This window comes from Coptis chinensis, chromosome 4, assembly GCF_015680905.1.
Source record: "Coptis chinensis isolate HL-2020 chromosome 4, ASM1568090v1, whole genome shotgun sequence".
Classification (NCBI taxonomy): Eukaryota; Viridiplantae; Streptophyta; class Magnoliopsida; order Ranunculales; family Ranunculaceae; genus Coptis; species Coptis chinensis.
This window is the reverse complement of record NC_141459.1, coordinates 44,500,859-44,518,251: the sequence shown is the minus strand read 5'-3', so window position 1 is coordinate 44,518,251 and position 17,393 is coordinate 44,500,859.

Genomic DNA, 17,393 nt, shown 5'->3' with positions numbered 1-17,393 from the left:
TAATCAAAAACTGGAGTACTAGTGTCTTTCTTCATGTTTAGTACTTTTGTTCAAAACTATTAAGTACTGTGTTTGTTTGGGTTTTGAGGAGAAGAGAGAAAGACTTTGTTGGGTTTAACAGTTAGAAATAGTGAGAAAAATAAGGAGATGAAACTAACTTATTCAAAATGAAGAAATAGTTTGTTATGTTTGGAGATTTTTGTGGATATTTTGTTTTGTTGGAAGGTGTTGTGATGAATAACAACACTTGTAATTTGGCGGCAAATTAAACACTTGACCGGCCAGGTACAAGAGTGTTTTTGTGAGTTTGTTATGATAGAGGTTAAAACCTTTGCAGCATTTTCTGCCCGCAAAATGTCTAAGCATACAGAGTATAATATGGTATGTACCAAACTTTCAAGATGTCAATTGAGAAAATAAACACTTATTACATATATTGATTATTTAATAAGAACTTCACTGAATCACCTATCAAAGAATTAGATAGAAAACAACTCCACTCGTGATTTAGTGTTAAGCACGTAGACAAATGGCAATAGTAAGTGAATACAGTATGCTGGCCATGTCAATATTTTCTTTTTTTTTAAACTTTCTAAGCCGGCAATCAGTATGACGTGAGGTCCATAAGGCTAGAGAGAAAGTTGTGTACAAGACTGGACTTGGTCAGCTTCACTAATTATTCAAAATCAAAACCTTATAAACATAATTATTCAATTTAAGAGGTCTGAGATTGTTGTGGTTCACTTGAGTATCGCTTGTAGAGATTAATGGTAAAAGAAAATAGTAAGTGTATTATGAAGTGTTCAAGCTTGGTGGAAAGTGTGTAATAGCTTCTGTTTTCGGTTGTTAATATAATTCGTGATAGCTTCACTATTTGAAGAAATAACTATTTGTAAATTTGTACAAACAACCAATAAGATAAATTAAAAGGCTTGCCTTCATATCGGAGGATCGTAAGCCGTTGAAGGGCATTTCCTTGAAGCCTTAATGGAGATTCATAAGCTTTGCCTTCTCGCAAGTCATGGTGTAAGCCTCCACGCCTTCTAAATAGTTGTGCATTCAATTAAATTTCGACAATACTTGATGGTTTTCGGTTTTTGAGGTATTAACTATTAACTCACCTATTAAGGAACAGTTTACAACCGCAATTATGTAACTGGTTCTCTGGTTATGCATCCTTGTGTACAATGACACTGCACCTTAGTTTCAATTCTTGATTGTGTGACATCTAAACTCTCCGGCAACTGGTTTCTACTGACGAATCGCTGGAAGAAGAGCAGTTTGCACAGGGGTTGGGACTTGGGAGTTTGGGACATGGGGTTGGCCAATGCTAGGCTTCGAATGCAAGTCTCGTTCGAAATGTGAGGTCCTAGCCTGGCCCAAACAAAGAAGAATAACCCAGTATGGATTCAAATCCTTTTACCAACCTTAATAGTTGAAATGGAAAACTACCCTCAAAACCACAAATGAAGTAAAAACAAAGAAAGGTTATATTCATCCGATTGCGATTTGGATGTCCGATTTGTTTTCCTAAATCACGTGTTGGACATCGAACTTGATTTTGTTACAATTCTTGGAAAATGACTTGTTTTCTTCTTTTTGAGTTTTCTTTTTTCTGGTAATCAAGGATCACAATAAACTCGTTTGTTCTGAAAATACAAATTCAGATTCAATTGTAAATTAGTTTTCTGAAGCAATGTAAATTCAGATCTCATTGGAATCTAATTTTTGGTGCATTCTGATTTAAGATTGGCCCCCAAGCTAAATATTTTTGTGGTATGGTTAGAACTTAGAAGAGGGTGACAATGTGTCATAGCATCAAGGTGCACTGCTGTTATACGAGGCTTTCTCTTTTGAGGATCAATACATTAGGGTTATGTATCATAGATCAAAGACTACTTTTCGGATAGATGATTTGTAATTTCTGAAAATACAAATTCAGATTCTCTTCTTTTGTCCAGTTATTTTGTCGAAGATGATTTAGTGGTTGGTAATGTTTTTAAATGTATCGTTTTTTCTATGTAAAGAAACCTTTTTCTTTGATCATGAATGATGAATATGAAGTTACTACTTGGGGGAAAGCTACTTTGATAATGAATGATGAATGATGTTATAAGAGAAGATACTTTTACCATTTTATGATTAGTGTTTCAGACATCTCATTTACTCACCTTTCATATCGCTTATGTTCTTGAGTCTTGGCTAATGAGTAATGACCTTGATCACATGCGCCTTTTACGAAAGTACTTGCTTAAGGTCGGATCTGAGGGAACAAACTGAAGCCCGGTAAAGCATTATAGGTGAGAAGCTTTCTTTGGTTTTCAAACTTATGAATGTATGTTATCAAGGTGGTTTTTGGGTGGTTTCCCCTATGCTTGACGAGGGACGAGTCAAGTTCATTTTGTTGTAGAGAGAGTCCAATTATTTTGTTGTAATACTTGATGTACATAAATGACCGGTTCATACGTAAAACAGTCTTGTATATATATACATTTTTGTAATCGCCGTGTAAAAGTTAGGTTATATGTACATATGGTTGTTGGAAGGATGTTATTATTGATTTCCGTGTTACGACAGTTTAAGTATACCTAAATGTTGACCAAACAAAGGAAACTCGCCCAAAATTCGATAGAATTTGGATAGCGAACACCTCATTCTATTTCTTCATATATACTTGGAGTTATCATAGCAAGCTTATAAGTCTATTAGTTTTAACGAATCGAGATGATCTCTTTTTCTAGTGGTTTTCTTTGTACATTGTTTATTTAAATATGGTTTACTAATACTTGTTTTATTTTTCTTTTGTAGCGATGGGTCCTCGATCAAAGAATGTGAAGAATGTAGCTTAAAACTACATTAAAGGGTGTTAAGAAATTGTTTGGTGGCGGTTCCTCTAGCGGTGATGCAGTTGGAAGAAAAAGACATAGGGCAGACGGCTTTAACGGTGATCACAGCAGAGGGACCATTTGGAAAAAGAGGTTCTTGAGGTTCCCGAGGTTGATTCGTTTAGTGAAGATAGTGTAGATAGTGTAGATAGTGATATTAATGTAGGTTTAGATGTAGGTTTAGATGTAGGTTTAGACAAAGGGAAGAGTATATAGAAGAGGAGAGGAGAGTGAGGAGGAGAGTGAGGAGGAGAGGAGGAGGAGGATGAGCGGGGATGATGATGTTGAAGAATATGTGGTAGAAGACGCATTTCACCAAGCACCTCGGTGGGAAGAAAACCTCCGTATTGGATTTCGTAAGAAAATCCAATGATGATTTGGAGTTTCAAAGAGGTGTGTGTAGGGGGAGGCCCGTGGATGCAAAAAGTTCGATCGTCAGTTGTTGTATGACTATGCGGTGCATTTTAAATATTCGTCGATGTTAACGGGGAGAGAAGCGGTAATATTTTGTTTTTCTTGTGTACTTTGATTTTTATTTTACAAAATATTTTATTTTACAATTTTATTCATATATATCTAATGTCATTTTATTCGGTTGTTTTTCGTGAGGATCGCGAATAATTTGAATTATAAGTGACCCAACCACACACTTATCATTTATCCCAATGGAATTTCAAAATGAATGTGAAAGGTCTCCAAGATTTGCCGCGGTTGAGAAGGAGCTGGGTTGTTTGATTTCGTGGAAGGTTATCACGAAAGCATATGGATCCACCATTGATGATCGGCGTTTGTGGAGAGATGGCATCCGGAGACCAACACCTTCCATATGCCGGTTGGGGAGATGATCGCGGACTTTGGACGATGTTGTCCAAATCTGTGGAGTCTGATTAGAGGAAGAGCGGTGCAAGGGACAAATGGAGCTGAACTTACAACAATCGATAAATCTCTTACATCTTGGTCCGGGGCTCCCTATTGATTTGATTATTAGGGAGATGGAAGCTAGCGTGTTCACTTCAAAAGTAAGGCTAGAATTCATCCGGAAGCATTTTTAACAAGATTCATGATAGCCCTATATGTGATTTCCTTTGGGAATGGTAGAGAAGGCCTCGAAGTTTCCGTGGATGTTCAACGGATCGTTAGAGCTTTTATTCTCGTTTTTTTGGATGTGCCGCTTTTATCGACAAGTCCGGGACCGGAGTGCCTATATGTTATCCGAGGCCGTTGTTGAAATTCAATGAGATAGAAGAGTATGCATGGGGTGCAGCAATTTTGGCGTTTTTTATATAGAGGTCTCGGGCCGCCACATGTGCGAAGGTGAAAGGGTTACGGGCTATATGACTCTTCTACGTGTAAAATTTGAGTATTTTAGAGTTTATTTTTTTAATGTTAATTTTATTACTCTATCAATATGTTAACTATTTGTGTATATCTAGGCATGGATCTATGAGTATTTTCCGGTATTCATGACAAATCCCCAAATTTCAACTATATCTCGCCTCACCCGGCGTGCTCATAGACACATCCCGCCGCTCCACACTATTACTATTACACAACGTATGCATTGTGCAGTTTTATCGGCGATAATTGATGATTTGAATGAGTTCAATGTAAGTATTAAATTCAATGACAATTTGGTATTTAAGTTTGTTTATATTTATTTTTTAGTAATTGATCATTAGAGTTGTTAATGACACATTTGATTTTGTTTCAGTTGTTTGGCATCCCTACAAAAAAATATCGAGATACAAACCCGATCGATGACATTGCATTTTTGAGGGATTGCTATGTTTTTTCAACATTGTCGAAGCTTTACGCCGCCGCAAGGGTGGTCGTCGGTTGGGTCACGCAACTTGTACCTAAAGATCCTCCAATGCCAAATGGAGAACAAGAACGCGGGCAGGTGACGCGGTATGAGGTGAAATTTTTGGACCAATATTGGGCCACTTTATCGAGTCGGGCGAATCACGCGGATTCAACTCGCGAACCGAGGACCTATTTCGCCTTATCCATGGGAGTGTCATCAAAACTACATGACTTGGTATGCGAGGAATTCTCATGTAGTTTTGGTGAACCCCGAGCTTCTTCCGATTCAAATCCCTCCCCGAGACACCGCCTAACCGTTCACCGATTGTAAGTATTGTGATTTTAATTGAGTTTTCTCTAACCGTGATTTTTGCATTCGATTGGTAACTTATCTTGATTTTTTTTTTTCATGTAACCGGCGCCATCGATGAAACCAGTCGCTTGCTAGAGAGAGGTCCGCAATTGGCTGGGAATGATATGCCGAGGAAGCAAGGTCCTCCTTCGAACAGCGCATAACTTGACTAGGTGCAAGTACATGGTGGGCGCTTATAGTTGATTTGTTTCCGGTTTAGGGTTTGTAGAATGTGTTTGTAACTTTGTAGTTTAGTTTGATGGATGTAATTCATACATTGATGGATATGATGTTTGCATGAATGTTTGAATGGAATTTAATGTTTAGGGTTTAGGGTTTAATGTTTGAATGTAATTTGTTTCGGTTTAGGGTTTAATGTATGAATGGAATTTTATGTATGGATGAATGTTTGATATCCGATGAATATGGAATTTGATGTATGGAATTTGATGTATTGATGTATGGTTTAATGTTTGAATGTTTGATATCGATGAAAAGTGGAATTTGATGAATATGAAAGTGTTGTAAAACAAAAGCGAATTTTGAAATTTTTCTTCCAAACGACCCATACCACATCGTTTGGCATAAAGGCCAAACGACCTCAGCAGATCGCTTTTCCCTTTATACCAAACGACCATGGCAGATCGGTCACTTTAAATCTCAAATCGACTAAAGGCCAATGCACATCGTTTGGTCTAAAGACCAAACGACATGACCACATCGTTTGGTCTAAAGACCAAACGATCCGGCGGGTCGCTTTTTGTATTAAAGCCAAACGACTTCACCGTAGTTTCGGTCATTATTGACAACATACTTAACGTTATTTCAAATCATTCGATTGCGGTCCGAATCAACTAGTCGATCACTCAATTGCCATCCGAATCAACTTAGTCGATCATTCGATTTCAAAATCCTTTCGATTGACGTCCGAATCAACTTAGTCGATCGCTTCTATTTCCAAATCACTTTCGATTGTCCCGTCGAATCAACTTAATCGATCACTTGATTTCCAAATCAAATCAAATAAAAGCCCTAACATTATTTCCAAATAACAATAAAATAAAATAAAATTACATTTGTTCCAAATTACATCAAAATATCAAATTACATCAATATATCACTTAGTCGATCGCCGATTTCAAAATTTGTCCGTCCGAATCAACTTAGTCGATTACTCGATTTCCAAATCAAATCAAATAAAAGCCCTAACATTGATAACATAAAAATCAAATCAAATTACACTTGTTCCAAATTACATCAAAATACAAATTACATCAAAATATCATATCGACAACATACAAACAACTTAGTCGATAACATGTAATCGTTGGTCTTCAACGAGCTCATTTTCCCATATTAAATTGGGAATGTTCAATGCCATAAATTGCAATTGCCTTTTCATGTCAAGGCCAAATTCCAACTTTCAGCAATATCATATCGAAGCTCTAAGCCATTCATGACATCGAGGAACCGGACAATCTTCAACAAGTTCAACATTGACAAAATGATTTCCACCAACATGTGCGCTACCCAACACTTGGGTCACTCTCTCAGGATTTGCTTTGGGTTCTCGGTGGCATGAGAAGGAAGCACCGACGAGCTCCTAAATGCATAAGGACAACATTAAATCTTGAAGCAAAATAAGTATCCAAAAAAAGGCATGCTCATCCACTTATTTAAGCGGTGCGAACCTTCTTCATGTAGGATTTCCTTCCGAATAATATAAAACCTCACTTTGATTGTACAAAGTACAATAAAGGGGAGGTTGTCGATAAGCTCTTTCGCACAACTCCCCTTCTCATCGTGGCCATTCTTCTTGACTTCTTCCTAATGCAATGCAGAAAGCTCTATAACCGCAGTTGCCATCGCCAACAGGGTCATGGACTCTAACAATGTATTTATGCATTTCTTCAGGAATATCCAACCCGTAATCCTTAGGACCCTTCGTCTTTCCAAAGTCTAAGCCATCTCTCACATTTCGTGGTGTGACTGTTTTTGGAGAAGGCTTATTTCGTGGTGTGGTTGTTTTTGGTGTTTTGGGAGAAGGTTTATTTTGGTGTGGTTGTTTTGGTGTTTTTGGAGAAGGCTTATTTGTTGGTGTGGTGTGGATGTTTTGGGTTGGTAGTTTTGGGAGAAGACTTCTTTCTTGGTGTAGTGTGGATGTTTTGGGTGTTTTAATGTTTGGTTGTGGACGAGACCCACTCTTCATGGTCACGTTGAGAATGTTCAAAATGAGATGGATCTCGCTTTGAAGAGTTATCATCTCGGTTTGAAGCTTTTCGCTGCAGCCTACCTTTCGGCCGACCTTTGGTTTTGCTTCCTCACAAGGGTACTAGCCATGTACTTTCGGGTACGGCAATCTCCATAAGCTTCCTAATCATAAACCCTCCGCTTCTTCTCTCAGAAACCATTGCAAACCTATTCATGAACAAGTCCATCGAAGGTGCAACATCGGGACCAACACCCACCATGACACACATGGGAGAAGGCATAATGTTTTCCAAAAGGGGTCGATAGCAGTCAAAGGGATGGACCGCTCTTGCTCTTCAAACTCAATTAATTCATGAGCACATGGCAGTCCATGGCTTCGGCGCAAATAGCACCAACACCTTATCTCTCCATCTTTAACACGCTTTACGGGTATCTATTTCTTCAAATAACAAGTCTAAACACTCATGCGGAGACAAGGCCTCCGAAGTTCGCTAAACAAAGGAACGGTGGTGGTGCCGAAGTTACAATCATACTTCTCTCGGAAGGTAGCTCTAATTTCGGACATCCGGATCTCTAGAATCGAGTGGATTAAGCTAAACATACTCAAAAATCATGACAGCTTTGCATTTCCTAGTACACGCTTCACACCGAAAGCATGAGACCCTTCTTCAACTCTATTGGTCGTTGTACTCCCCAAAGTGAATGTGTTGGTCAGTCCAACAACATACGAATCGATCCCCGTGAGGAAACCAAGTCTCTCGCAAATAACAAACAAAATCGAGTACTCAACCCCGTAATATTTTTCCAAAGCATCCCATCTATTTGGAAAATACCTCGTCTTCGATTTGACTACGTGTTCCACGAGAACTGGGCCTTCTCTACAAGTTTCAGAGTTGGAAAAATATCGTAACATTTTGAAAGGACGACGTAGCGATATGCCATCTACATAGATGCTTGTGTGCGTTAGGAAAAACTCTGTCAGCGGCACTCATCAAGGCTAAGTCCCTGTCAGACACGATCACAGATGGACTTATGTCACCAAGCAAGCCACTAAAATGATGCAGGGCCCACTCATAGTCATTTGTTGTTTGGTGAGCGGCAAAGACTGACACACGGTGAAAGATTTCCATGTTGAAGTCACCCCAACAAACGTACACGAAAGGCCACCGACACCGTTAGTTTTGTAGGTGGCGGCGTCTAACATGAAAACTGGTTGGAAAAGTCCGAGCCAACTTAACACCTTCCGGATGGGCCCATAACAATCCGTTATCTCCTCGGTATTCTCATCCCGTCTCAACTCCTCAAAATAATGTTCTTTTGCTAACAACTCACGCAATCTCAGAATTGTGTGAGACCGCTCATATCCAATTTCCTCACCTTACGCCTTGCGGTGCAGACTTGGGATATACTAGAGATGTTATCATGATACCTATTCTTGATGGAATCCAATATTTGTTTAGGTTTTATTCCACACTTACTCATCTCTCGACAAATACCGAACTCTGGAACGGTTAGTCGAAAGTAGCAAATGCATGTCCTTCAAGGGTCTTCGCCAATGGATGGTTGTGAACACCATTAAGATCGACAATTTTCCAACTATCGACTGAAGCCGCCAGGCGTTGAAAATACCTTTTAACTTAAATGGACATCCCGATTTCTTGGTTCCCGACCTTCTCTTATTAGCCTTCTCTTCGCCTTCCTTCTTGTGTGACCGATACACACCGAAAGCACTCACAAGCCAAATTCAATCTTGCTACTCGGTTTCCTTTGGCACACTCCGACTTTTCAATGACCACAACAACATTAACTTGTCTTCCTCTAGCGGTTGCCCAATCGATTGCCTCGCTACGTGTATGAAAGACCTAAACACATAAAAAACAACAACTATTATTAATACACTAATAAAATTATATTTAGAAAATTTAAAAAAATGAAATCAATGCCTACTCAATCATACCTCTTCTCAGAGTAAAATTTCTGTTGTATCACTTAAAATCGGTTGACAATCCACATCATTCGAGTTTGCAGAAGATCGGTTCCCGGATAGCGGCAAAGAATTCTACATATAGAAGAATAAAACAAGAGTCTCAAACAATGCATTTAGTTTCAAACGACCCAGCCATGTAGTTTCATCAAGAGTCCAAACGACCCGGCCATGTAGTTCTATAGTGTAATGAAACGACCTGGCCATGTAGTTCTGTAGTGTAATGAAACGACACAGCCATGTCGTTCCGTAGTGTTCTCAAACTACACCGCCATGTCGTTCCGTAGTGTTCTCAAACTACAGGCCCATGTCGTTTGATAGTGTTACCAAACAACCCAGCCATGTCGTTTGGGCTCGGGTTTTGCATTCATTCATTTTGCATCCATTCATTCATTCATTCAATCAATCAAGTGTTTTGTATTCATTTTAATCAAGTGTTACCTCATTATTTAGGGTTTGCATTTTGTCGTCGACGATTTCGAAATTTCATTTGCTCGACTTGTCGCGATCTTCAAATTCTTCACCTTGACCTTCAACATTTTGTTCCACTTCTTCATTTTCAACATATCTTCTATTTTCTCCTTCTAATTTTTGTTCTTCTCTAATTTGTTGTTGACATCAAACATTACCTCAAATACTTCTTCTTCATCTTCATGTTCCATTTAGAGAAACTTGAGTGTGTAGAGAAACTTGAGTATGTAGAGAAACTTGAGTATGTAGAGAAACTCGAAAGTATTCTATGTAAACCCTAAACTCTAAACTGAGTGAATGAGTATTCTATATATATTTGAAATTTTGATATATTTCGAATAATTGAGTGAAATATATTTGTAAACCCCCCAAACTAGTTTATTATTTACAATTGAATAAAAAAAATGGAAAATAACAAGTTTAGATATAAAACAGATTATTATTTTAGATTTGGATAATTTAGTGAAATATGTTTGAAATTAAATTTTTTTTTATGTCGGTACGAAATTTGTAAACCCTAAACCCTAAACCCAAACCCCAAACCCCCAAACTAGATTATGATTCAAAATTTGAAAAGAAAATAAAAATAATAAGTTTATAAATAAAACAAATTATTATTTTGAATAATTAAGTAAAATTTGTTAGCACTAAATTTGTAAATAACTCTAAACCCTAAACCCTAAATCTCAACCTAGTTTTATGATTCACAATTTTAAAATAAAATAAAAAATAACAAGTTTAGATATAAAACAAATTATTATTTCAAATAATTAAGTGAAATATGTTGGTATTTAAATTTCTAAACCTTGAACTCGAACTCTAAACCCCAAACTAGTTTATGATTCACAATTGAAAAAATAATAATAATAACAAGTTTAGATATAAAACAAATTATTATTTTAGATTTTATAGCATGTTTGATTACATGTTTTAACTTTGTTATAAAGATACTATGTCATAACAGATAAAGAGTGTAGAGTGCATGTAGTTTTATTGATGTAATTGTGTTGTTTCTAACCCAATTTTTTAAATCGGATTTCAATTTTTCTAATTCAATTGAAATCGTTTGAGTGCATTTGGAATCGTTTGAGTCGTGTTCACGTCGTTTGAGTGTACACTCAAACACGTGACCAAGTCGTTTGAGTGTAAACTCAAATTACATGTCCAAGTCGTTTGAGTGTACACTCAGACGACATGATCGACCATGTCGTTTGAGTGTTAATTTGAGTTTGAGTTACACTCAAACTAGATGGCCAAGTCGTTTGAGTGTATACTCAAACGATATGGACAAGTCGTTTGAGTGTTACTCACACTAACACTGAAACTACGCGGCCATGTAGTTTGAGTGTACATCGAAACTACGCGGTCATGTAGTTTGAGTGTACACTCAAACGACATGGCCGCGTAGTTTGAGTGTACACTCAAACGACACCGCGTAGTTTGAGTGTTAGTGTGAGTAACACGAAACTACGCTTGACCATGTAGTTTGAGTGTACACTCAAACGACTTGGTCATGTAGTTTGAGTGCACACTCAAATGACATGGCCGCGTAGTTTCAGTGTACACTCAAACTACATGGTCGCCAGAAGTTTTGAGTGTACACTCAAACGACATGGTCGCAGTAGTTTCAGTGTACACTCAAACTACATGGCCGCGAAGTTTCAGTGTTAGTGTGAGTAACACTCAAACGACTTGGTCATGTCGTCGTCCGAGTACACTCAAACGATTGGCGAAGTCGTTTCTGTTTTCACTTAAACGACATGGTCATGTCGTTGTTATTACTCAAACGACCCATTACCATGTCGCTTTGAGTGTAAACAGTAAAACCACTTCGCCAAGTCGTTTGAGTGTACACTTCGAGGCTACGTATGTAAATGTCGTTTGAGTGTAAAATGTAAACCACCGGGAGGGTTCGCTTTGGCAATACCGGTTGAATTGGTTTGCTGGCTTGGGCTTTATGGCAAATTTGTAATATGGCAAATTTGTAAAATTTCTTTTTTTTTGAAGGGTTGCCCAATCCAATTTGATGAGTGCCCAATGGAATCACCTTGAATAAATGGCCTTTTGTCATCATCTCAATTGAAAGAGGGGATAAATGTATGTAAAGTAAAGAATTTTGCATGGAATATATTAAACTAGGATATGCCCGTGCCGTACGGCACTTGTGAACTCTATGCACCATCAGCAGTATCTAACATGAATTCGACGCCGTGCTATCTCCTATCTCCTCTACTAGCCCAATTAGTCATTATCCATAATCCCAATAATATTAATTGGGCAAGCCTTATATGCAGTACCATGTTAAATTTGGAGGCCCAACAGTTTATAGGCTAGCCCAGTGCTTATAAGCCCAGCTGCAATTGTTGACTTTTGAGTGATTTTTAGATATATCACATGGATGCTGATTTGGTTTAACAAAATTACACAAACCCCAAAATCACTTGGATTCGCCATGTCATATTTTGTGAGGAAGATTTGTAGCTACCGGATGGGCCCTTCGGGCCCCACACCGTTCTGTTTTGTTAAATATAAGAAGATATAGGCATCAAACTTAATATTAGTTGGTGATAAGTGGATAGGCCCCATAATTTATATATTTAATTGCGGGCCTTAGATACCTATATGAGTTTATAAATTTATGAGACAGAGACATGCTTCCTCACATGTGGCAAAATCTTGAACTTACCACTTAATTTTTTAAAAGAGTGATGTGGAGTTAGGGCTGTCAATGGATCAGTTTGGATCGGATTTTGGAAAATCCGAATCCAAACCGATAAGAAAATTGAGAACCCGAAACTGAACTGAATTGATAATATTATGTTTAATCTGAAACCGAACCAAACTGATAAGATATATTGTAAATTGAATCCGAACCGACCCGAACTGAAAACAATAAAATCAATTAAATTTTAAATTAAATTAATTAATTTTAACCACACAATTTATCACATATACAAAATTAATTATAAATATTATTAAAATGTTATCTTATCGGTTCAGGTTTATATCGGTTCAGTGGAGGACAAACTCAAAACCAAACCAATATCTTATCGGTTCGGTTCGGTTTCGAGTCGATATAGGGCAAACTAAATTATCAAAACCGAAACCATTTTTTATCGATTTAGTTCAGATCGGTTATCGGGTTATCGAAACCCATTGACAGCCCTACGTGGAGTAATATAGACCTTTTAGGCCAAAGAAATAACCAGCTTTAATATCATATTTTGAAAGCCCAATGCATATTTCAGTCCTTCGATTTTTACATACTTTTTCACATGGTCATTTACTTATTTGATGGCATTTAATGATCTACAAGTCATAATTTAATAACTAATTTAAACTTTATAAATCTAATTTTAACAATAGTCTAAGAATCAAAATGAAGACAACCTAATTTATGAATTTAAAACAACTAAAACTAAATAAGAATACCCTTTAATCAATAACTAAATTGAAATGAAAACTAATATTTTATTATAAAACTAATAGTGATTCTAAATAATAATCTACTTTGTTCTAACACTAATTAATTGAAGGTAAAAACTAGATTTAAAATAAGCTATTAGAACTAATTAATGAAGTCTAACCTAATTTTTCTAATCTAGATCTAGGTATCTTTAAGAGCTAAGTCTTCTTTCTACAAATGGAAGAGACCCGGATCCACTTTTCGTGTATGGGGGAGCCATGTTTTGCCGGAAAATCGAGCCCAAAACCCATTACTTCAAATCCACATATACATTTTCATTTTTGGATTTAACTTCCATAGACTTTTCGCCCACTTTTGCTTCTCTGACGGGGTCAAGTCTTAGACCATTGGAAAGCTCTTTCCGAGCGGTCGTTTTGACATAAGGTAGCCCATTCTGGTGGTCCGAGTCCAAAGATATGGCGCTTCTAAGTTCTCACGACTTTTGTGTGCTATTTCTATTCCGCATTGACTTTGACTTTTCAGCTTTGACCGGGTTTTAAAAGTTTTTTTCTCCTGAATCTTGGCCTTTAATCACAGAACTTCTAAGAACCAACCCTTGCTCCTTTATCTCACAAAGGGGCGATTTTTGCATATATTTGACTCCAATGCGAAATACATACATAAGAACGATGAAGTAGTACTAACTCTTACTTATTAATCACATAATTGGTCAAAAGCGATATTGTTAATGGGGTTAAAACTACAGTTTTGGGCTCTTATCAAGTGACTTTCATCAATCATCTTCTACACCAACCACCTCAAAGCATAACATTCGTTGGTGCCATGGTTTAACTGATGATGCTGGCAATAAGGCTTGTCCGCCCTCTCCTATGGGTAATTCCGTGGTGGTATGTAATCTTGTTGATCTCTTATCACCCTAAAGATTTTCTCCAAAGGCTTGTTCAACTGTGTATATACCTTTTCTTGATATGGCTTTCTAACCTTTTCTTCCCTCCGTTCTCTTTCCCTAGGCTGATCCGCCTTGTACCCCTTTCCCTTATAGTCCACTTTGCCTCTCCTTTCATCATCTTTCTCTAATGTACTTCCCCCTTTTTTAGTAGACCACGGTATATAATCCTCACACCTTATATACTTCTCCAATCTAGGATATAGTTCTGCCAAGCTAGATATCACCTCTTCATTTTTTACTATGGACATGTGTACTTTACTTCCTTGGCGAACTCCATTCCTAAAAGCTATCACTGCAGTCTTCTCATCTAAATTCTCCACTTTCATGGCCTCCGTGTTGAACCTGGACACAAATTTCCTTAATGATTCTCCGTCTTCTTGTTTCACATAAAACAGTGCGGACACGTCCACCGCTATTTTCTTTTGATGAATGTAATGAGTGGCGAATGCCTTTTCTAGTTCATCAACTTTTCTATACTTCATTTGGTAACCGATAAAACCAATCGGAAGCTCCCTCTTTCAAACTTTGGAAAAAGCATACACCATAAACCATTAAACTTATCATCTTGCCATAAAGCTAATTGTTGGCGAAAATGTTGTATGTGATGCACCGAAGTCTCCCCTTTCCATCAAATCTATCGAATACGGGTTGTGTGAACGCCTTGGTACCTCCATTGACCTCACCACCGCCGCTTAACGGGTTGTGACTAAGCGTCACTATTACCTGGTTTGCCGTTCCTCTGCTCTCCTGCTGCACTCGTCGGATGGCTTCCCTTTCCCTTTCCAACATGTGTTGAAGTTGCGGTAATGTGACTCCATCTGCTATTCCACCGCTTTCCATTTGTGGATCTAACTCTACTCCCTTTCCTATTCCATCTAACGGCACAGGTTTTCATCTAAGCTTTCTTCATCAGATTCATCTTCTATGATATTTTCCTCTCTTCTTGTTTCTTCCGCTTCCCGGCCTCTCTCTTCCCTCAGCCTACCCATCTCTACCTCTATCTCTCTCATTCTCTCCACCGCCGTCAGATCTGTTTCTCCTCCTACCTCCTCTACTTGATTGACCACTCCTATACCATTTGCTTCCCCGACCTCCATTTTGCCTCCTCGCTCTTGCTTTTCTTTTTCGATGGTGCCATCTTTTCTCCTAGAACCGTGGTTTTTAAACGGTGTGGTCGTCGATTCATCCCCTCTTCGGCGCCAATTGTTGTGACCTAATTCTTTTCTTAGACTTCCTATTTTTCCCTCCCCTCTCTTTAGGGTTTCCCCCTTCTTTATACTTGGTTCATCCCCTAGTTTTGCGCTTTACCCTTCATCTTCTTTCCATCCCTCGGTTATGATAAACCCCGCGGTCTTCTTCTCGACTTCACACGCCTCTCTCACCTTTTTTTGCTTATCCCTTCTATTTCTGCCCTAGACTTTGCCTACCCCGGTCTGCGATGACCCATCAGCCCATGGGCTTTTCGAACCTTTTGGGCCTAATCATCCCGAATCGTCCAGTAACATATAAAACAATTGATTCACCAGCCATAACTAATGGCATGCAAATATATGCAAGTTATTTTCGTATTAACGTGTGAATAACGTCATAAAAGCAGAGAACCAGAAAAGATGGTGACACAAACAAAAAGGCTTTTACTGCAACGTTTTATTCAGTATTTTTGTTTTCATTACCACCACCATATTAATACCGATATTTCGGACGTGTATCCCTAAAACCATTGGACACAGCCTTAAAAACCCTTGATATTTGAATCTATAGTCTATACTCTATATACTAGCATGTGTCCTGTGCTACGCATCAGTTCGCCAAGTTGTAAAGAACTAAAATGAAAATTGTTAAAAAAACTAAAGAGAAACAATTTTTTGTGAATCTCTCACTAAGAAAAGAGAAACAATTTTCTAAAAATGGGGAAGATATACAATTCCTATACATAAATTTTAGTTTTTAAATTAAGAAAACTATCCTACAATTATTGAAGAAGGAGGTGGTTCAATTTTAATAAAGATCAGGGAGCCAATTGTAATTAATAAATAGGAGAGATGTAATTTAAATAAACGTAGGGAGGTGGTTCTAAAATCTTAAAATTGAGAGATTAGAAATACACTGTTCGGTTGAGAAGTGTGGTTCCTACAAACCCGGCTATCATATAGTGTAGAGATATATTAAATCTCTTTATTTTCTAGTTTTCTTCTAGATTCTAGAATATGAAAAAAGCCAACTCTTCTGGGCTATGTTATGTTCTCAACTTATGAAGTTGGGTATGATTTTTTTTTTTTTTAAAAAAATTTGTAATTATATAATGGAAGGGCCATCTTTGGGCTTTTGTTTAGGTCCCAATATTGTCTTACATGAGTAGTTTTTTTTTTTACTATTATTATTTTTTTAAATAGAAAATTTATTGATAATGATAACGAGTTTTACAAATGATTAGGGCAGGCATGCAACAAAAAGCTGCGTTGTAAAGTCCTTTCTAAATAACAAATCTTATCCTCTTAAATACAAATTCCGTTTAGAACTAGTTGTCATTACGTTATTATTCATAACTTTCTGTAACCTCTTAGGAGCTCAACAAACCTGTTATGCCAAAAATTGAAAGTGTCTAAACCGAACATAATTAAACAATGTTGGTTAGCCCTCACATTACAAACATTCGTGTTTCTCAATCTTCTATGTCATTTTGCTTTATTAGCTGTTTCTCCTACCTCAAAGACTCCATTCCCCAACCCTACCAATGGAGATACTCCAGTTATATCAACACATGCATATTTTTCCTCAGGTCAACTATAAATCAAGACATCAAGTAGTCCGAAGTGTCAATTTGCCTTTATTAGGATCAGTGAGAAAGTTAAGCAGGAGCATCTTTCTTCATTTGTACCTCAGCCCTTCAAAATGCATCACATAAAATGTCTCTAACATGATTATGTCAATATTTAAAATATGGAAAATATCTACAATATGATGCATGGTCCCTAAAGACATCTAGTATGCTCTTTTTGCATCTGGGGTAAAGACCACCATCGAGTACAAAAGAATCATAAGGCGATGCGAATAATTGAACAATACTCCACATGTAACATACATCGGCCCAAGTCCCTTAATCGAATAGCAAATAGAAATTTTTTACATGTTTTGACTGCAATCATCTAATGACTGTTTTTTTACTAGCAAATAACTCAAACTCTCTCTCAAAACAAGCAACAATTTTTTTTTCGATAATCCCACGACCTTACTAAGCCATCAATAAGATTTGGCCAATTGAAGGCACTCAAAACTCAACAGTCAAGACATGATGCCAGGCTAGCCACAAT